The sequence below is a fragment of the Brienomyrus brachyistius genome, chromosome 20 (assembly GCF_023856365.1).
Source record: "Brienomyrus brachyistius isolate T26 chromosome 20, BBRACH_0.4, whole genome shotgun sequence".
Lineage (NCBI taxonomy): Eukaryota > Metazoa > Chordata > Actinopteri > Osteoglossiformes > Mormyridae > Brienomyrus > Brienomyrus brachyistius.
This window is the reverse complement of record NC_064552.1, coordinates 2,700,111-2,722,036: the sequence shown is the minus strand read 5'-3', so window position 1 is coordinate 2,722,036 and position 21,926 is coordinate 2,700,111. Positions and strand designations below refer to the sequence as shown.

Genomic DNA, 21,926 nt, shown 5'->3' with positions numbered 1-21,926 from the left:
TGCATTTGCACCACAAGATGGTGCCATACTTCCAGCTCTCAACAAGTTAGCGAGTTCAGCACATCAGCTGAAGCAGTTACTAGGCAATTCTCCTGAGACTCATAAGACCCATGGGAGATGTTTATGCGTTATCATTTGCTATTTAAAATGAATATAATTACATTATGGGCCACTGGCGTTACTGCTTTCATTATTTAATTCATTTTGTTTTGTGTAAGTCATTAAGTATTGAAGTCGTGTTCCCCTAGCCCCATTTTCCATATTGGATATGTGTATTTTAGTACGCGATTTTAATGAACATACGGGTTTTCTGCAATGCATTAGCTGCATTATAGCAGGTTGTGCATTGTTCAGACTGGGTCACAGATGGGGCGATTCAGTTCTGTGGTCATTTTGAAGGCATACTTTTGTGTGTTGTATCTATCCCTGCTCTTTGAGTTTTGAAATGCAACCACTGTGCCTCTTTGCCAACAACGCTTGTCCTGTCCTGCGTGTCTTCTGCTTGCATCCACTTCATGCAAGATTCAATGGCCGATTGCTGGTGTTTGGCTCTGTGGGTCAAGTCTCTGTGCCTGTAATCAGAAAGGGTGTCGATGAAATCCCACGGAATGATGTCAGAGTTGGGCCCCCGAACATAGTGCAATCTGCTCCAGAGCTTGAGAGCAGTCAGCCCCACGTGGCCGTTAGAGGAAATTCTAAATGACGTTTCGAGAGCTCAGAGGAGAAACGAGAACGCAGTTACGCTGAGGGAAATCCGCCAACATGCTCTATCATTCTTTCGTTTTTATTCGTAAGTTCACTTTTCGGCTACAGGCGTTTCTTGTGACCATTGTAGGCTGTATCTAAAATAGGGAAATGTTGCTGTTATCTTGATGGGAAACGATCCTTAAATAGCATGTTCACACTAATTACCGCTTTACAGTTTAAACCACGACGCTCTCTGTGTTTTGTCCTCTTCAGCTTCTCCGTGCTCTCCTCGTGCCGATCTTCTCAGGACCGTCAGATAAACAGTAGATCAGAGAACTGATACCATGCATAAAATGTCACATGCCCCTTATATTCTGTTAAGGCTTGCAGTTTCAATGTACCAGCAAAATTATTAATAATTAGTAACAAACATCGGAATACGGAATTTCAAATTTCCATTAACAGGTATGAATGTCTGCATGTGTCTGGCGATTTATTTATTTAAAAAACTCTAAACACCACTGAGGTTATTAAGTCGATTTATTGAGGGCAGCATATATTATAAAAATTACGGTATAACGTGGATATACGACCATCATTGGGGAAAACTAGCAGTTGTGATGGTGGCTAAATAGTAGAAAAGAAAACCAAAATTGTACAGTCCTTTTGTGTACTTTTAAACAGGGGGTGTAACACAAGCAAGTGTGGTATCAGAAATGACCTGGGTAGCAAGTTTATATTTGCTCAGAAAAAAAAAACACAATTAAGCATTAGAACGTATGCAAATACACAAAAACACAATAAAAACTAAAACGAATTTTCTTGTGTTCGCCAAAAAGTTACTGATATCTTGCTGGACGACCTTTCCATAGAGGCACCCCAGCCAGTCTGTGTTAAATTTCTCCACTAGCTGAATTTATTATTTAAATAAATATTATTTTACAATTAATATAAATATTGCTTTATAATAAATCTATTATTTTATAATGGTGCCGTATATGTACACTGCAAACTCACAACGCTAGGGCTGAAAGGGGCCAATCGGCGCAGCCATAACGCCACCAGAAAAGCAACTTTCGCTAACTGCAAATTTTAATCAGGTCTCATTCAGAGAAGTCGCTCTGCAGCTGCTGTGGTCGCTCTGCCCTTTGCAGCATTCATCGCAGCTCGGTTAGAAGAGGCTGATGTCGCCATGTCTTGTCATTTTATCCGTATTATGTGCGAGTAATGATGCTCCCCATCTGTTACGCTTTATGCATTACATTTGTAGGTAACGTGAATGTTCTGCAATTTAACATTTTTTGTTTTTTTTTTCTTTTCATTTCCCCCCCCACAACAACCAAACCACTAGATTCCAAACCTGACTGCGATGCATCCTAATCCCTCCCAATGCTTGGACTCTAAACAGGGCAGTTTTCCGTCTGGCATACGATTAGTTAATAGTGCAGTAGGTTGTCCTTGATTAATGATTGACAAAAATCAAGAAAACATAGAGTTAGTTGGAGCAAAATTATTGCGCTATACTGTACGTACGTAACAGGAATGACCACGTGTTTTGACATTTCTCTGACTGGCTTAGAATAATTTTCTGAAATACTTGCCAGATTTGCTAGATTTAGGTCACTCCAGGTGATTATGGGATTTTTTGGAAGGAGATGACGTGGCATTTATCTTACCTTATCCTATCTTTTAATGCTTGTCTCAGTTAAAAAATCCTCCTTTTTTCCACCTAAGCCAATCAGATGCTGATTAGAGGGAGAAACCATCCAATAGGATGGAGGGGGCGGGGCAAGGCAAGGGCCAACCTGCCTTTAGCACATTATTTTGTTATAAATGGGATTGGTCGTTAATGTCGAGGTAGTTTCACAATGGAGCTGGTTATGGATCAGGCAGTTTAATGGCTGGAATGAAAGTAGGAGGGCTCTGTGCTGGGGGAGACTGGGGGAGAGGCATTGTTGCAGTGCCCCCAACACGGATATACACCGGTTCAATACAAGGGCATAGATGTAGTCAGAGTTGGGTAGTTTAGTTCCAGAGAGTAAAAGTTCAGACTGTGATTTTGTTTCAACCATCCAGTTGAGCATAAAGAGTAACAGAGTGTGAAACTGGATGGTTGAAACAAAATCTCAGTCTGGACTTTTACTATCTGAACCTGAATTAGCCAACTCTGATATAGTATGGACAGAGGAGACATATTCCTACCAATTTTATGGCAGGGGGTTCGAAGCTGATTTGGTCCCTGCCAGTGCTAAAACCAAACTTCCTTGGGTTCTGAAATGGGCTGAAGGAGACCGGAAAGTGCGCAGGCCCTGTCAGGACCGGTGCTCTTACAGCGCCCCTATCGCAAAGGAGCCAGCAGCCTCATCTCAGCTCATTCAGACAAGCTGCACCGTCTCCCTGCAGCCGCACGGACAGCGGTAATTAATGACAATCTGCCACACAAGCGGCGCGATGCACAACAGCGGAGCACGTCAGTGTCGCAATTTTCCGCCTTTTCCCGAGGAAGGCGACACGTGACGTGACGCGCATCTGCCGATGATTCATGCGCATCCTCGCAATCTGCATCCCTTTTGCAGTCACAGGGACTAATCGAGCGAGTCTCTGAAAGAGGAGATCGGGCTGCGGTGGCAATACGGTGGTACAGTAAACAGTAAAAATGCCTTCAATTCCATAGCGGCTACAAACAGACAAAAGGAGACACATCTGATGTCTGCAGCTTGTTTAAGGCGAAATCTGTCAGCATTGATTTCTTAACATTGATTTCCGAATAGTGGATTTTCCCTTCTTCTAACGGAACAGCTGTTAGTGATGTATAATTTAATGCGATTTCCATGCATGAAGAAAAGAGGAGAAACAGGCAGCAAAGCATGGACTCAAAAATCACACACGTTTTATTCAGGTGTAACTGAGAAAGGCACCATGGACCAATCAGACACAATGTATCATGAACGGTTGTCCAATGACAGTTCAGTCTCCCTTGTAGCACTTGCATTTCCCTGATTGGCTGAACTTGCATTCGCATTCTGCTAAACCTCAGGGAGGCTGCTGACAGACCCAGTGCTGCTGCGGTGGTTGTGGGCGCCTGGCAAAAAGAACTGAGTCCATAGACGCTTCATGTGTGTAACCCACCATCTATGGAATTCAGTTCTCAGGGCCGGGTCCCTTGTCCTGACGCCATCGGCGGCCATCTTGGGCCGGTCTTCAGGTGAAGTGGTGTGGGGAGAGCAGAGTCGTGTCAAAGGGGGCAGGAGCACAGGAAGTAGCGGGACTTCCTGGCCCGGGGGATTCTCTGTGTCGTTCCACCTTCCTACGTGATTTACACGGGTGCAGGTGATGCTAAATTAAAAGTGTGAGAGTGGAGCTGCTCTCCACCAAGATCGCCCCCCCCCCCCCCCCAGTGTCCAGGAACTCGCTGTCTCTCTGAAGTTTAGCCATCCCTCCTGCACATGGAAGCGGGCCTCTGAATGCCCCCCCCCCCCCCCACCTAGCCGCTGAAGATCACATTTCACAACAGGCTACCCACGCCCCTCCAGTGCACCCCCCACTTCGACCTCCATCCTTCTCACAAATAAGAAACAGAAATGGACCATTAAAAAACAGACTGAAAACGTGTCTGCTGGTGACCACACGAGTCACGGCACCGGGCTGCGGGGAATGCGTGGGACGTGGGGTGAGTCACGGTCACCTATCAGCGCTACGGCCCCTCGGGCTCTCTCTCTCTCTCTCTCTCTCTCTCTCTCTCTCTCTCTCTCTCCTCTCTCCCTCTCTCTCTCTCTCTCTCTCTCTCTCTCTCTCTCTCTCTCTCTCTTTTCCTTGCGTGCCGTTCCACACGCACGTGCTGCTTCCGCCTCCGGCCTCTAGCCCTTTGCATTCTCCTGCGTCTCTTTCTAATTATAAAACAGCCCCCCTAGTTCCATTTCCGGGGAAAGCTTGTTTGATTGAGGGACGTCATCATGCCTGTCAGCTGCCATGTGGACGTTCCAGGAAAGATGGAGTCCGACCGGCTCCACCCAGCCGACACCTGAATTACCTCTGAGCGCTGAACCCCCCCCCCCCCCCCCCCCCCCAGCACGTTTCCATAAGCACGTTCCATCATTTCCTCTAGAAAAATATACCTAATCCAGAAGATATAGATACACACCTCGGATGCCGGTAACTATCGTCCCTCCTACACTCCCATCTCGCTTACAGCCCTGATCAGGACATGTGGTTAGATGGTTGGATGGATGGATGGATGGATGGATAGATGCCTTATTTTGGTGCTTTTTACCTATACAGTAACTTAAATGATATAGACAGGTAAATCCGACTTACATAAGGGTGTGTGGAGAAGATTATGTCAGTCAAGAACTGTCTGTATAGTGTTTGTTGATGCATATCTTGCAATAATTCTGGTCAGCATTAGGATGTTCACAGCCAATAACAGCACATCAGGTATGATACGATCTGATGACCTCAGAGTCGTCTGGACCCACCTGCCTTCATGTTTGTTGTATTTCTCCAGAGGGATTTTTCTAGCTGAATTGCCTCGCTCAAAGGTACAACAGCAGCCCCCTCCTCAGATCCGAGCCAGCCACCATGCACACCCTGTATTCATCTTGCACGTGCCGCTTTGGGGCCGGGTGGCCGTTGGTTCTGTTCTCTCCAGCAGAGCCAAACGCACCACTGGGTTCTAAGTCTGGTCCTGAATGTCTTGTGGCCTGTGCTCGTCTGTCCCAGTAAGCCAGCACAAATGGGACTGTCTGTCAGACAGCTCAGGAAAGGACGTCACCCCCGGCATAGTCCTACTGTCTTCCCTGAGACACACACACATACAGACACACAGATACAGCTTTGTAATTATATCTTTGTGGGGACTCTCCATTCATTTCTATGGACATAACCCTTCCCAACATGGCGACCTTAACCCTTACCCAGCTCTAACCTTAACCATAAGTAACCAAACTAAACACAGGACTTTTTTGTGATTGCAGTCACAAATCTTAAAAAAAATTATTTCCCCACAATGGTCCCTACAACATCAGAATAACATTTTTTTTAGTAGGAAGTTATCACAAAATAGCAGTTTTATTTGATCACATTTGGTCTCCACAATGTAATATATATCTGACCCCCCCCCCCACACACACACACACACACGCACCGATCCCAGCGACCCCTGTTACAAACAGTCTCGCAGTGCCCATTAGCGAGGTGCTTCACCAGCCCACGCCAATATTCAAAACCTAAAATAAGAGTCATGAACAGACTGGATGTGACTGGCGTGACCTTTATCTCCAGGCACGGACCCCCCACAGGCTCCCGAAAAAGAGACTCTTACCTCAGGCTTGGGCTCCTGCACGCCGTCCGCGTTCACATACGCCGAGGAGACGTGTGGCTCTTGTGGTAGGAGGGCGCCTCTTAAATACCTATGAGCCTCTCTCTGTTTTCCTTTCCATCTCTCTCTCTCTCTTGCTCTCTCTCGATCACTCTCTCCCTCCGTATCACACTCGTCCTCCCAGTCACTTCCCAGTAAGGAGGAAGGGGCCGACCCCCCCAGCCCCCGCCTCCCTGCTCTCCCACCCCCGCTCCGTGATTCAATGCCGAGTTCACTTCTAAGGAAAACCAGCTGAACTGCTCTGCCCCCGATTCCCATAAAAGACCGGCGGGGCCGCTGCTGGGCCGGAAGGGAGCCTTGGAATTCCCCCTGTTTCGCAAGAGCGTCAGCTCGCGTGTGTGTGTGTGCGTGTCTCTGGGCGTGTGTGTGTGTGCGTGTCTCTGGGCGTGTGTGTGTGTGTGTGTCGGGGGGGGGGCTAGATAGTCCAGCTGCCCCTGACTTTACTCACTGAAACTGTATATATAAAAGGAGCGCCTCCCATTTAACAATACCCCTCCCCCCCACACACACACACGGTCAGAGACACACACACACGCTCACACACACACACACACGCACACACACGCACACACACGCTCACACACACACACACACACGCTCACACACACACACACACGGTCAGAGACACGCACACACGCTCACACACACACACACACGCTCACACACACACACACACGGTCAGAGACACGCACACACGCTCACACACACGCTCACACACACTCCCAGTACAGTTTTAGAAAAAGTTTTTTTTTTTTTAGAAAAAGTTCTGCATTTACGGCAATTAAAGTACTTTTACTGTAAGCCCTTGGGGGGGGGGGGGGGGGGGGGGCTTATCGCCACTGCACTGTGGTTGGGGAGCCGATCGCAAAGTCATAGTGCGAGGCCGGTCACAGGAGCCCCGCCCCGAGAGGTGTCCTTACTATGCAGTTTCGTTTTGATTTCAGACCTGTGACGCCCTCAGAGCCTGACGTGTTTGCCGGGGTGGGGGGGGGGGGGGGCGGGATGTTCACCCCCATAGGCCCTGGAGGAAAGTCTTTGTCAGCTCCTAATCGTGAAAGGGCCAGGGGTCAACATCATGCGGGCGTGATGTCATCTTTTAAGACGTGCCAGTAAGAATGTCATCAGAATTTTAAATATCACATCTATTTATGTTCAGAAGTTGCATTAGTCACCACTTCTATTTAGTGGGCGTTTCCTAAATGCTGGTGTCAGAGGTGTCGAGGTGTGTGAACCAGAATTGAATGCAGGTGTGGGATTTCAGAGACATGGGCATGCTTATTCGACATGTGTGCCCTATAATATGAGATGATGTTATTACTCTGAATGTATATTACAGATGCTATATTCTGGCTTATTCTGTATTATATGTGGCCCCTACATGTGCACCATGATCATCAAAGCATTCACTTCCTAACACTCCATGCACCTTTATTGTCTGCAAAGCAATAAAATCTGAAGTGACCCTTGTGACTGTGTGAAGGTCATTTTTGCAGAAGGCGTGCTCAGTAAGCGTGCTCAGTAAGCGTGCTCAGTAAGCATGTTCACTAACACTTGTGAATCAGGCTGCAGACTCTCTCCAGTCGTACACCCCATCATGCTGCTGCGGTCTGACTATAAATTCTGGATAAGCGGAACGAAGGGTCTGACTCTCCTAGATAGTGAGTCGACCACACGATTGTAGGTGAGACGCTGTTTCTAAGCTTGACTAAGAGAACATCCACCAAAGCCAAGCAGAGAGGCAGAAAATATCGAATTTGACATCAGTATGTTTAAAGGCAAAGCAATCTGGCAAAACAGAAGCATCGCACTTGGGCGTACAGGAGGATTTGTGCCTCTTTAATTTTGTTTTGCCTGCTTTGCATTTGCATTCCCAGGAAACACATTTGCTTGTTTTAATAACATTTCCAGATTCCCAGATTCTTCTGGGTTCTCCTCTGCTCTCTACTCATCTAAGGATGATTTATCAAAATGCCAAACAAAAAGAATGGAAAGCGACGCTTACGACAGGGCGTGGCCAAAGGGCACCTACGCGCGGCTCGGACCAAAAGGGGCTCGTTTTCATAATGACAAAACTGACCTCCACAGGAAAACCAGAAACAGAGGGACCACGAGGAGTCAAAGCAAGCAGGTGAACAAGTAAACGCAAACTGACTGGAAAGGAGGGTTACAGACAAGGAGAATATACATACAGTGGGCGTAAGATAAACAAAGTGTGCCAGCTATAGGGACCAAGCAGGATACAAAGGCAGGGACACGCATACACAAGCACACACTATGACCGACTGAAGACTAGAGGGCAGGCACTTAAATACACGATGAGGTTCAACAAGAGACAGGTGTGGACATTTAACAAGCAGTAGGAACAATAAAGCACAAGTAAGGTCAATCAACAGATATCAAAGGATCAAATGTCAGGGGAGACTAGATAACATGGGCAACTGAACATTACTACAAAACAGCGAATGAGGACAGGATGCAGAAACACAGAACCGTAACAGAAATGAACGTAACAGACGATGAACCTCAGAAGGACATTAGGAGCCAAGACCAAGCGGGATGGCCAGCGACACCTGCTGGCCAAACAGGGACCTGGCCAATCCTGCAAACAGGGGGCAGGAAGGGGGGCAATCTGGCAGGACATGTGTGGCACACGTGTGTAAATGCAGTTTCCTTGTGTGTGTGTGTGTGTGTGTGTGTGGTGTTGGGACTGAGGAGATGCCATGATTTTTGTCAGCAGAGTTCACACTTGGCTGCTGAATATGCAGTGACTCAATGCAACAGATATGGTGGCATGACGCCACACACACACACACACACACACACACACATTCAGAGCTTCTCATTGACACCATACTGATGTCACTAACAGCCGTTGACTCAAAACCGCCAAAATTCAAAACAAATGTAGACATTTCTGGCACTTTTAATTTAGGGAAATAAATAAGAAGGTGTTTTTAAAAAGGTTTTACATAACTGGCCACACGCACACAGAATGCCTTACTCAGAGTCTCGAAATGTTTACGACTTCCACAGAACTGGCCGGGGTTGTGAAAAGAGCAGAGTGGCGACATCAGCCCAGTACACACTTAGGACTGGAACCCACAGCCTCCACAGTAAGAGGTCACGCTCCAGCTGTACAGATTCTAGGGAAAGATAACGGGCGTGTAGGTCACGTCCCTTATGGCTGTGCGCTTCTTTGTGCTGCTTTCGGTTTGCGTGCTCTGTAGGATGCGGCCCCAGCAACGTGAAATCTGTGCAGGAGGATTCTGTTGGACCTTTATACACAGCTGTATGCCGTGTCTGTAAAAGTGAGTTACAAAAAGGAGCAGGGAGTGTGCATTCGCTGACAGAGAGAATGGCTGGAATAGCCGTCTTAGTGGCTAGTACTGCTGTACTACATATGCAGGGTTATTGGTTTGAATCCCTGTTCTCTGGACTTTTTGCATGTTCTCCACGTGCTGCAATTTTCATAGGGTACCCTAATCTCCTACCCTCAGTCCAAAGACATGCATGGCCCTGAGCTGTGTGTGTCTGCTATGGTGGCCTGACCTCCCATACAGGGTGTCCCAGGGTGTCTCAGGGTGCCCCAGGGTGCCCGAGGGGTGTCCCAGGGTGTCTCGGGGTGTCCCAGGGTGTCCCAGGGTGTCTCGGGGTGTCCCAGGGTGTCCCAGGGAGTCTCAGGGTGTCCCAGGGTGTCTCAGGGTGCCCCAGGGTGCCCGAGGGAGTCTCAGGGTGTCCCAGGGTGTCTCAGGTGCCCCAGGGTGTCCCAGGGAGTCTCAGGGTGTCTCAGGGTGTCCCAGGGTGTCTCAGGGTGTCCCAGGGTGTCTCAGGGTGTCCCAGGTGTCCCAGGGTGTCTCAGGGTGCCCCAGGGTGTCTCAGGGTGCCCCTGCCTTTCTCTCTGCTGCTTTGTGATGGGCTCCAGGCTCCCTGCCAGCGAGTGCGTGCCCTGCGACGGCCTGGGATAGTCTCCAATTCTCTGTAATCCTCTCTCAGGTAAATATATGGAAAATTCATACAAATCCATTCATTATCCATAACTGCTTATCCAGTAGATGGCAAAGGCAGGTTTGTTGTTTTTAGGGGACCAACTAAAAAAAAATAAAAAATCACCCACTGCCCCTAATGTAGTAACTGTTTATGGCCAACAGGGGGCTACCTCCAGGTGCTCATGCAAATAGTAGAGGGTCATTTAAATTAATCGGTGCCCGATTTTCCATATGAACAACAGGATCCTATGGATGGATTTGCTGCTCGCGTGTCCCCTGGAATAAGTCCTGATATTCCGAGGTCCCTAGGGGGGCTGTCAGCTTCCCTGTTCCCGTCTGGGCTGAGATGGTCACACACAGTAGTGATACATGTGAGTAACCATGCGTAGAAAGCCATTGCGGACACGCATGCCTGGGTGGTGACCTCACGCTCACTGCGCAACCTGCTTACTCTCAGCAATGCTACATGTCGATAGACTTTGTTTAACGTAACAAAAATAATTGGCATGATTCAGGTGCAAGTTAAGTCACTTGGTTAAGATGATTTTCCTCTTCTAGTCCTGTCAAATTTGATTGGAAGCCGAGGGAGAAGCTGGATACAGACTTTTATTTTAAATAATTCTAAATCTAGATCTCATACCTGAGTCGTGAAAATGAATTGGAAGGAAATGGGAAAATTCATCCCACATTTTTACATTTTACCACGCTAAACTTGAACAGTTAGCTAGGTAGCTGTCAGGTTTTACCTGCCATGTGTTCAGGGGTGTTTTTAATGGTGGCATTTTTCATTGTTCAGAATTTTATTTTTGGAATCTACTAGAATAGATTTACATGCGTCGATGTTCCAAAAACACATTATTTTTCTCAGTGTACTCTGATTGGTCAGCTTTCCTGATTGGTCAGCTTGTTTCCACATGTTCTGCCCCTGTCTTGCAGTCTGCTGCCAGATACTTGGAGGTAGGCGGCCAATAAGAATTATGTTACCCAGGTGACCTCACTGTGTCATGGAAGTAAGAGTTGGAATTCGAACGAGGCGTTTCAGGTTAGCTGAGAGAAGAGTGGTTTCTGTGGTGAGAGTTACTCCCTTTGTCGTGTACTTTGGGCCTCAAGACTTTGCAGAGCATCTACATTCACATAAAGCTACATATAACACAGAAAAAATACCGGAGAAGCACAATGGATCCCTGTAGTGTTTGAACTTACCAAGGCTGAAGAAAATGGTGGCTCAAAACCCCCCAGCTGACCTAGTTAGCCTCCCCCCAGTTACAACTCAAGCTGCCTGTCTGTGCTCAATGGCTTCTGCGTGTGTGATTCCCCATGGCTGCATACTGAGTTAACTTGTTAACGAGCTTCTGCCGAAATGTGACAGCGAACCTCACGTGGTTTTATCACATTTCACGCAATCTGGTACCAATCTTGCATCACGCGTTGGGTGACCGTGTGGGACGGGAAATGGGACCCGAATCCTATTTCCCTGAATGCGCCTTTCGTTTCGGCAAAGACCTCCTAGCAGAGAGGGGGCAGGACGGCCCTCGTTGATTACCCTCCGTCGCAAGCTGAATTCTGTTTCACTGGAAGTAGTTTACCGATAAACTCTCAGGAAGCACATTAGTCACGTTGCACTTCCCGTGCATTAATGGAGGATGTTTCCTAATAGAAAAACGGTAGCTTTAGTCATGGATATGACTTCTTAAGGGACAAGTCATTCAACTACTATTAACTGTGGGTCAGTATCACTCAGCCTGTCATGCAACCTTAAAACATCAGCCAAGGAACTGAAATGCTGTGACCTTTGTTTTCAAGATGAATCTTGTGCAGTTTATCCATGGGACGCCGTCCTACTGCCCAAGCCCCAAAAAACCCTGTTGATGTTATAACCAATACTTGCTGCTTGGCCCAACAGCTAATCATGGGATCTAAACCAGTGACATTCCTGTGACAGACACAGTGCTTTAGTCTGCTGAGCAACATACAACCCCGGTAAGGAGTGAACCATCGCTTTATGTCTCTTCAGGTGCCCTTGTGTGTGGAAAGGGGCCACATTTCAGTCTGGGTGTAGGGCAGTGGTTCTCAAACTAGGTCCTCGGGCCCCACTGCCCTGCTTGTTTTCCTGCTATCCCTGCCCCACACACAAGTCCCAGCTGTCTTTCAGCTTCTGATTGGCTGAACACACCTGATCCAGGTAATCAGCAGTGTGTAGGGCAGGGAGAGCTGGAAAACAAGCAGGGCAGTTTGAGAAAAACTGGTGTAAGGAGACCTGGGTTCTGACCTGATCGTTGTCATCATGCCTTTTTACTGTCACAAATGGAGAGTGAAGGCTGGAGGGATTGGTAGAAAGATTCGCAGAAACCCTCCTGTAGTGTTGCGTTAGCAAGGAAAAGGTTGTGGGTTCAAACCCCCAGAACCTTTTTCCTCTACTGTAAGTCACTTCTGGTAAATGAGTTAATGCGAAGATGTGGGTCACAGCTTTATTTCTAGCATTTTCTTGAGAGAAAGGTGGCAGAGGTGCAAACGGACCTTTTAAAAAGAATATATTTGGAATGAAAATGAGTATTTTTAGTGGTTTTGGTGAAAAAAAGCAGGTTTTTCTACAAAATGTTCCTCTTGACCAGCTATGTACAGATCTCTGTCCAATCGGCTGATTCCCAGTGTGCATCATCTGTTTTGTACTGGTGTGCGAGTGTTTTTTCTGGTGCGAGAAGCAGACGGTAATCTTGCTAGGAAGTTGAGTCTATGCGAGAGAGAAATTATGCTGTGAAACCCGGTGTTAGTAGCTAACAGGCTGGATTCTCTTTCTGTTGGTCAGTTTGATTGTTTTGCACAGGAAGATTCCACCTGTCATGAGTTCTGAAGCCTGATTTTACAGTAAACTGCCATCAAGACTGAAACTGAAGCCTTGAAACCTGAATGAACAAATATATCCATTGTCATCATTAGCAAAGTTTATTTTCATTTTGAATGTTTACAGTTTTTCCACCGCAGAACCCTTTGTACCGCCCGCACCACAGGCAAACTGCTCGTAAGCAGAAATTATTTAAATTTCCAGAAAGGCGGTAAGCTGAAGTGATAATCTGACTGGCAGAGCCGTCTACATCCCGCAGGCAGAGGTGTCTATATCCCGCAGGCAGAGGGGTCTACATCCTGCAGGCAGAGGTGTCTACATTCAGCAGGCAGAAGCGTCTACATCCCACAGGCAGAGGCGTCTACATCCCACAGGCAGAGGCGTCTACATCCCGCAGGCAGAGGCGTCTACATCCCACAGGCAGAGGGTCTATATCACTCAGGCAGAGGCATCTACATCCCGCAGGCATAGGTGTCTATATCCCGCAGGCAGAGGCGTCTACATCCTGCATGCAGAGGCGTCTACATCCCGCAGGCATAGACACACTCTTTAATATGGACATGCATTCATGCATAGCAGACATTCTGCTATATGATGTTATATGACTGTCTCGGGTACATATGTTGACGAGAAAACGCCATACTTAAAGCAGTGACCCTCCCACCCCCCAATTGTTAAACTATGAGTAATGCCAGAAGGAGTGGGTGGTCTGGGTAGAAAGGCCATGATTTTGTCAGAGAAATTTCTAGAGTGAACAAATGAAAATGATTAACCTATGACTTTCTCTTCATTGTCTGACTTGTATAATATCTTGACACCTTTATTATTCTGTAAATCATTAAACTCCGAAAATGAAATACTGTGTGTAAATATTGTTAAAAAAAAGAATTAATCCTCCCCTCTTAAAAAAGACACAAGATCGTAGAACGTGCCCTTGATGTCACATTATGAGGGGAATCGCGAGTCCGAGGGACAGTCTGTACTCAATACTGGTCTAATGGTGGATTTGGGTATTCCCAGTATAGCATTTCCAGTTTCCACTAAGCCCTGCCAGGGGCCTCTTGGTGTCCTTCTCGGTAGGAGGACCTAGGTGGTGTTGATGACCAAACTTGGCTGATTCCTGGAAACACACAAGAGGGTCAGTGATTCAAAATGGCTCACAGCATTACAAGCGAAACCAGCCTTTTGAAGCTAATTACCCGCGTTCCCTGTGCAGCAGCGTGGGTGGGGCCAACAGGAAATTTCTACACTACTGTGGATGACACACCCACCCCCCCTTTAAAAAGTTGCAGCTTTCTTCATCCTTCTTGTTAAATAGCAGATTGAGTCTTTTCATTAAATCAGTCTGCGGTCAGTTAAGCCACACACACAAACAGTTAGGGCAATTTTGGAATTCACCAATATACTACCGTTGTGGGAGAGATTCATTTTCGGAGGGGAGGAGGGGGGGGGGGGGGCGTCCCAGAGGAACCCCTTGTGAGTACCAGAGATGTCATGACACACTGGTACGGAGCGGGGAGGGGGGCATCGGGGTCCGGAGATACGGGGAAAGATGGGGTTTATTCAGGGCAGCTCAGGAACACGGCGTACCACCCAGAACATCAAAGACGTCAAAGAAGAGAGGTAGAGAGGGGGGCGTGGCACACGGGGGGGTCAGGATGACCGGGGCGTGACAAGGGGTGGATAGTTCAGGCCTAGAAAGTAAAAATCCAGACTAATGTACTTATTATACTCAACTGGTTAGTTTAAACAAAATTTTGGCCTCGATTCTAGACCTGACCCCCCCCCCCCCCCCCCCCCCCCCCCCCGGTGAGTGCAGATGGACATGGGGGGGGGAAGCCTCAGGTTCCTGTGCCCTTGCTTGAGTTATTTATGTGTTTATATGTCTTTCTGGGTGAAAAGGCAGTGAAACATTTCAATGGCTTCAAGTTGTGGCATTTTTTTAGAAAAGGTAAGTAAAAGCAACTACTAACTGACTGTGTCATGTCTTCATATAAAAGCTTTTAAAAATGTGTGGTGGGCATTTGGCACCATGACAGTGGGGCTGTCGCCCCCTAGTGGTTCATTGTTGGATTAACACAGTGGTTTCAGTTTCATTTCTGTTGTCATGCCGCCCTCGGAATAAGAAGCTAACAAAGGGGAATGGAAGTCTTTCTGTAAGCTACACTATCAATTGAGTAAACAGCCGCAATGCCCTGCGTGGACAGGCAGTCATCACTGCTGATGTGCCCCGTGTAGGAGGCTCGGGGGGGGGGGGGGGGGGGGGGGACAGGGGGAGAGGAGGGGGGCAGGAGGCAGTAATCAGGTTGGGGACCGGTCACTGCCTGTTCATGAGATCCGCCCTGGCAAGAATCTGTAGACATGAAGCAGTGAATCAAAGCTTGATTGTTTCGAGATGTTTCCATTTTCTGTGCTTTGTGGCGACCATATTGAATACCCCTTCGGAAACCTGGGTCTCACTTCTGGAATAAAATCCAAAGCCGCCCCATCTCTGAACTGAATCGTCCCCCTAAGAAGTTCTCCTTTCGCGATGTCAGACAAAGCGGATTTGTAAAACTGCATCTTCGCATCCGCGTGTCTGGCAGGTCTCAGGGAAAATAGACGCACTTCTGTTTCCGGCCGCCTTGCCGCCACCGGCCCCTTTGTGTGCCTCTGAATTCTGGACCACAGTAGAACACAGATCCATTGTTGATGGAGATTCTGGAATAAAAACAACAGCAAACCCATAATCCCGAGCGGTGAGCGCTCCGTGTGCCAGATGCGAAACAAGGAGAAGTTCGCTTTCTATTCATAGAGGCAAAGCTACTGGTTCCAGAGAAAATAATCAGCTATTGGACAGGACTCTTGGGTTCCTGGGCTAGACATAAAGTCACAGGCACAGAGGTAGGGGGTGATGTGAACCCATTTGGCAGGTAGGAGGGCCTCATAAAATCAGTTATTTGTGGTAAAGGATCCAGAGAAATGTATAAACAGATGCCCCCCACCCTTATATTTACACTCAGACCCACTTGGCCCCTTCTGCACAGTGAGGCTGGAGCAGTGTGACGACCCATAAATCCCCGCACCCCCTGTTTACCCCCCCCCCCCCCCCCCAAATATCACGCTTGGTCACTCTTAGGGTTCACTACAAATTAAAATACGCATTTACAGCTCAAGTTGGACAGATATCATAAAAATCACTATTTCTGTAACTGTATATGACTAACTTTATATATTACATACATATCATATTTATCGCTATATTATATAAATATTATAATTACCAATGGCGTTTAGCAATTTGAATCCAGCCTAAAACACTCATAAATCCAGAAACATTCACCTTTTACAGAGCATCATCATGCATAGTACAAAGCAAAAAACAACGGTCTCTGAACCTGACCTGCTGAATGCATGCAGAGGTAAGATGTTACAGCTTTTCCTGCGCGTGGTGTACTCAGTGAAAGTGCCGTTTCTCTCCGAATCGGTTCGGTGGTCCATTCTCTTGATGTTCGCACCTTTGGGGTGTGCTTTCTACAGGGACGGCGTTCTGGCCCTGAAGACCACCAGGGGGAGCAGTTGTGCGTAAACCAATATTCTGGGTCACATTTGGCCCCTGCGTCATTGCTTTCCTGCCCCCTTACACGTTGCCAAGTGGTGGCCATACGATTCTACTGCATAACATGAGAAGGCAGAGAAGAAGCGACCGTCAACTTATGGGAAACTTAGAGGGAAAATATAGAACGACGGAATCTTCATGTGGGGGCGGCATGGTGGTGCAGTGGTTAGCACTGTTGCCTCACACCTCTGGGACCCAGATTCGAGTCTCCGCATGGGTCACATGTGTCGTGGGGTTTCCTCAGGGTACTCCGGTTTCCCTCCACAGTCAAAAAACATGCTGAGGCTAATTGGAGTTGCTAAATTGTCCATAGGTGTGCATGTGTGTGTGAATGGTGTGTGTGTGTGCCCTGCGATGGGCTGGCCCCCCATCCTGGGTTGTTCCCTGCATAGGGATAGCCTCCGGACCCCCCGCGACCCAGTAGGATAAGTGGTTTGGAAAATGGATGGATGGATGGATGAATCTTCATGTTTTATGTTTCAGAGATTTTCTCAGTGAACTGAACTGAAAATATATATGAAAATACTCCTCACGACATCGTGTTAGTCAGGTGGACGCTAGGCTATCCCAGGTATCTCCGGGCTCAAGGACGGGATGTCAGTGCATTCATAGGCACACGCAACAGTGAACTATTTAGAAATACCGGTTTGCCTATTACGCTACCGGTGTTGCAGGAGAAAATCTGTGTAACATGGCAACAACATATAAACACTACGAAAGCAGCTAGATATGTTTTTTAAATCATGCCAAACTGGCGTGTCACAGATAACCGTACGAGTGCGATCAAGTGTGTTTGTGGTACTACAATGTGACGCTAGATGGCAGTAGATCGCCTCACACGCTTTTACTAAGTAGAAGCTGTCTAAAGTCGCATTAAGTTGTCTTTAAGGTATGTATTGTGTGTTTGTGGGTTAGTCAGTTTTACTGAAACGTGCTTATTTATTGAGATTAGTTTTTCTCTCTCTAGTATTAAGATTTAATTGTTTTATAATGACCTTGACATTCGTCGAAATATGCTGTCGAACGTCACAGTGCTTTAGAAATTAGGACTGAGACTAATTTTAACAAAAACGACTCACTCTTTGAATTCAAATGGGAAAAACTTGGAATTCGTTGGTTGGAAACGAATGGTCTAATCTGACTCACACACGTCTAAACCAAGATACAAAGCTGACTAACCCGCCTTAGCAATTATATTAATGAAATAAAACAAGACGTGCCCAACTTTAGTCACTTTCCAATGCCTCTGTTTTCTCTAGCTAAGTTCTCATTTCGATGTGTGTAATCTATTGATAACTTTATTCCGGGTTTCTCATGATTACACCCGATTTCCCTGATAGATAAATGCCTTCATTATCGGGGATTTATTCAAAGCACGTCAGTTCCAGGGTAAAATGCAGGAAACACAAAGTGCGGGTTCTCACATGATAATTACCATAAAAATATACAGAATTTGGACTTGAAAAACTAAAGGATCAAAGAAGAGCTGGAAGTCTGAGTGTTGCAACATTCGGTTTAAATATTTACTACAATGACGTTTAAAAATGGCGAGACACGTCGTGTCATTTAGTTGTAGACTACTTCTCTAATCGCTAATACACTCAAAAGCATCTATCAAAGTAACATTAACTTGCCTATTAAATTCTTAATAGAAATCATAATGCACAAAACAACTGACGGTAATTAATAAGCTCCATTACGAAACCGGTTGCGCATATTTACGCCAATCTAATCGTCTTGTGTTGAAAAATGTCCTGTTGACAGTGCAGTGACTAAGAGGCGTGTCGGCACCTGGGACCAAAGTCAAAGGCATAGACTCGGGGAGCGAAGCGCAGTCCGGCCGGCCGCGGCTTCGCTAAACTGCGATCCGCAAAACAGATGCATGCTGCATAAACTCCTTCTCTTTTTATAAGTCTTCACAACAATCAGGTAAGGCACTGTGCATTGTGGTTTTGGTCATCTTTTTTTCGTTGCTGTGGACTGTTTTTATTGCGTGCAATTGGAGACAGTCGCACTGATCGAAATATAAAGACGACTCTGTTAACATTCCGTTAGGGTATTTCCTTATTAGTGTAATCATCAATACATGCCTTTGTCCAGCATTTTTAGCTGTATGTGTCTTTAAAGCACAAATATGTGCTTGTTAGTCTTTTCTTCCGTAGCTGAAATGAAAGATAGGCTTTATTTGGGTCTTTGGGTGTAATAGTTGTGTTAAAATCCTACCTGCCGGCACGTAGGTGTCATTGTGCTGAATCGATGCTTTAATTTTAAAGCCATTAACATGTGGAGATCGAATGATCCCCATGCACTGCGACATAAATGCCTTTGTGATTTACTGGCATGATCGATATCCTTTCTATGGCTGTGAATTAGTCTGTTTCTGTAGCGTCACACCGAGACCGTCCGCAATGCTGCAAGGCTTCCCAGCGCCAGTCATGTCCCCGCTGTGACAATGGCTTATTTAAAGGACCGTCGCCTCTATAGCAAATAAAGTGTTTTTGTCAGCAAGCCGCTGGACACAAGTTTATTTCATGGGCTGTTTGAACTGTTTTGGCTTAATAACACACGGGGCAGCGTGCCGGTAAAAAACGATGAATAATAATAGTCAGTTTTGTGGACGAGGAAGGGCAGATTTGCAGATTTACACCATTACCCCCCAATTGGACTGTCTTTCATCCACTAGCTTCAAAGAAATCGTACTGAAAGGGAGTCAAAACGTCTGCCCCTTGTTTTTCCCTACATGTTTTTGTGTTGCTGCAACAATAAAACGACGCGCCGGAGAGATAAACCCATAAAATGGGACTGGCGAAGTGTGTACGGGGATTTGCGAGGCTTACGGAAAGCGCAGCGCGGAGGAGCCGTGAGATTTCACAAGCTTTCCACAGAATCTCTCATTAAGGCAGCTGCTTAGGAAACGAACAGATGGATTTAAAATACGCCGTTCTAAGCACGAAACCTACAGCAGAGGCGGCATATTATTAATTGTTCAGTATAACCCGGGGATATTTCAAACTGGACATTATCGTTAATAAACGTGTGCAAAGAACCCTTTAACTTTCACGTGTAGCAGAGATACGCAACGACTTGATCAGTGGGCGGATTTTGCGTGTTTCCCGAGCGGTGTGGTGTCGGCCACGTGTCCCCCGGTCACCCCGCACCATGCGGGCGAACAGATGAAGGGCCGTGAGGCACAGCGGGGTCGTTAGAGCTCACAGCCCGCGCAGAGGATCCCGGTGTGTCCTCGGCCGGTCCGGCCTCCTGAGTGTTTACGGGAGAGCCCCTATGTCACACCAGTGATCTCTAACAGTCGTCAGAGTCACAGATGGCAGCCCGGCGCACAGACGGCGCCCCCTCTTCGCCCTGTCTGGCGACAGACTGACTTTGCTGCACCGATACTTCTCTGGAGGATTTGAGGATTACACCGTTCGGATCTCCTGCCCTCGATCTGGGATGCCAGGGTGCCCTTCAGACCCCAGGGGGTGAATCTGGGTGTGAGGGGCTTTATATATTTAGGACCACCTGCAGTGCACCGCACCTGCTGGGACAGGCCGTCTCCAGGAGCAACTGCTCCTGCCGCTCCAGCACTGATGATTTTTCACTGGCTCGGCGTTCCCTCATTCCCGTAACTGCAGACCAAGGTGGTGCACTGGCCTCTTTCATAATTCAGCACGGTCCACACAGCCTGGTTCTGTCTGACGTGAACAGAAAAGCTAATTAAATGGCACCCTTTACAATGGACCAGCGCAGTGAGGAAGCAGACTTCGCTCCCGAACGTACCGCATGTGGTCCCGGCCCGGCGCCGCGTCCTATCCGTGATTAAAATGCCTGTCTCTGGCGCACAGCCGGCCTCGTGATGCCTAGGACCGCCCCTTTGTCTGTTTGCAGCTTAATAAGTGAATTTAATGGAGAGCAGAGATTGAAAGTGAATTGAAACACCCCTTTGTGCTCCTTGGATGCATGGATGGTTTATTTTTTACTGTTTGTTTTCAATGGCCCATTTAAGGCCCATATAATAGCATTCGGGTGGGGGGGGGGGCTATTGAGTCCATGAATCGGACCGGCTCTACTTTCCACGCGCTTTGGCCGGGAGACGCCCGCTTCCCCATAAATTTACACTATTGCTGCAAAATCACTCGCTCACCGTCAAACTGAGAAAAACACAGACGCGTGTTCTGCCACGAACGTGCACTTTGACCCCGAGGAGCGGCTCCTCTCCAGCTACTCACAGATTACTCTGGGCACTTCCTATGTTTTACAATTAATCACAAACTTTTACGCAGGCTGTTCTCACCTGCCACAGCGTAATCTGCTCCACGAACCCTCACATATGTCACATTTTACTCCCAAACCGGTCAGATTAACTTCATGTACCATTCAAGACTCTTAGCAAAGGGCCAGAAATATACTAGTAATGCATACTGAAGAGCACATATTAGATGGAGGAAAAGATGAAGTGTATCTTTACCCAGCTACTTACAGCTGTCTGCCATCTTTTTGCATTTGCGCTTACAGAAACTGTTAGGCACCGATTGAGGTAACTGCATGCAGAGCCCCCCCCCCCCATCCCCCCCCCCCCCGGTGGTGTACCCCAGCCTTGCCCATCTGTCAAAATGTTACTTTATTCCTGCTTTTGGCCCATCTGAACGTCACACCCCCCACATTGGCCTTGTCCGCCCTCACAGAGGCCAGGGACCGATGCCTCCGGGTCCTTGGTGCCCCACCCATGTCAGCCTTCACCCTGCCCGCTCCAGATCCTGTATCTCGCTTTGGGGGCCATGACAGCCCCCCACCAGCTTAGCCCATCATGACGTCATCATTGTTTGGCTAATAAAAGGGTGAAATTCGCATCTTCCGTTTTGCTCAGATCTTCCCTTTTCTGCCGTACGCTGTTCCTCACAATGTATTTGTCCGTGAAATTAAGAACGTTCTGGAGGCAACTGATGGGAAAGTGTTCAGAAGGCACGCAGCTAACCGGGCTGTGACCCACATCTCCTTCCTGGCACGACCCATTGGCAGAGACTGACACACACCATCCCGGTGCCGGGCTTTTTAGACACAGACCCTCGCAGCCTGTCCACACACCTGCAGCTTGAGGCCTGAGATGTTTATCCACATGACCAGCTACTACTGCCGGTCTTTTTGGTTCATATTGTCTGTCAAGGTGGATCTCTGAGGAAACCAGGATGTGTAAGAAAGGAGGAAGAATTTTGTCATGTGTTGGGCTTCTTAATGCAGAGAAGTGTTTCCTCTTAACCTCTTATCGCTCGCTTCGCAGCTCAGAGCGGTGGCTCCTTGTGTCCGGCGTCCGTGCACATATTACCCCCATTGCACCCGGAACTGGTTTGTCAGAGAGGGGGGTTCCTTGGCAGAGCCAGGGTCCCAAGGTGGGGGTCATATCGATCTACATCAGGCTATTGTGTCTCATTTTCAGATCAC

General features: G+C 47.5%; 1 protein-coding gene across 3 annotated transcripts in view; it reads left to right on the top strand.

Moving 5' to 3' along the window:
• Positions 1–17,459: 17,459 nt before the first annotated feature.
• Positions 17,460–21,926, top strand: part of sema4gb (sema domain, immunoglobulin domain (Ig), transmembrane domain (TM) and short cytoplasmic domain, (semaphorin) 4Gb) — a 29,562-nt gene continuing 25,095 nt past the window's right edge. For 2 of the 3 annotated variants that reach the window (XM_048987339.1, XM_048987338.1), the window contains exon 1: positions 17,461–18,419. The gene's annotated coding sequence lies outside the window, so the exon portion shown is untranslated. Of the gene's footprint in view, positions 18,420–21,926 lie in introns of all 3 variants that reach the window. The other variant, XM_048987340.1, reaches the window with a different exon arrangement.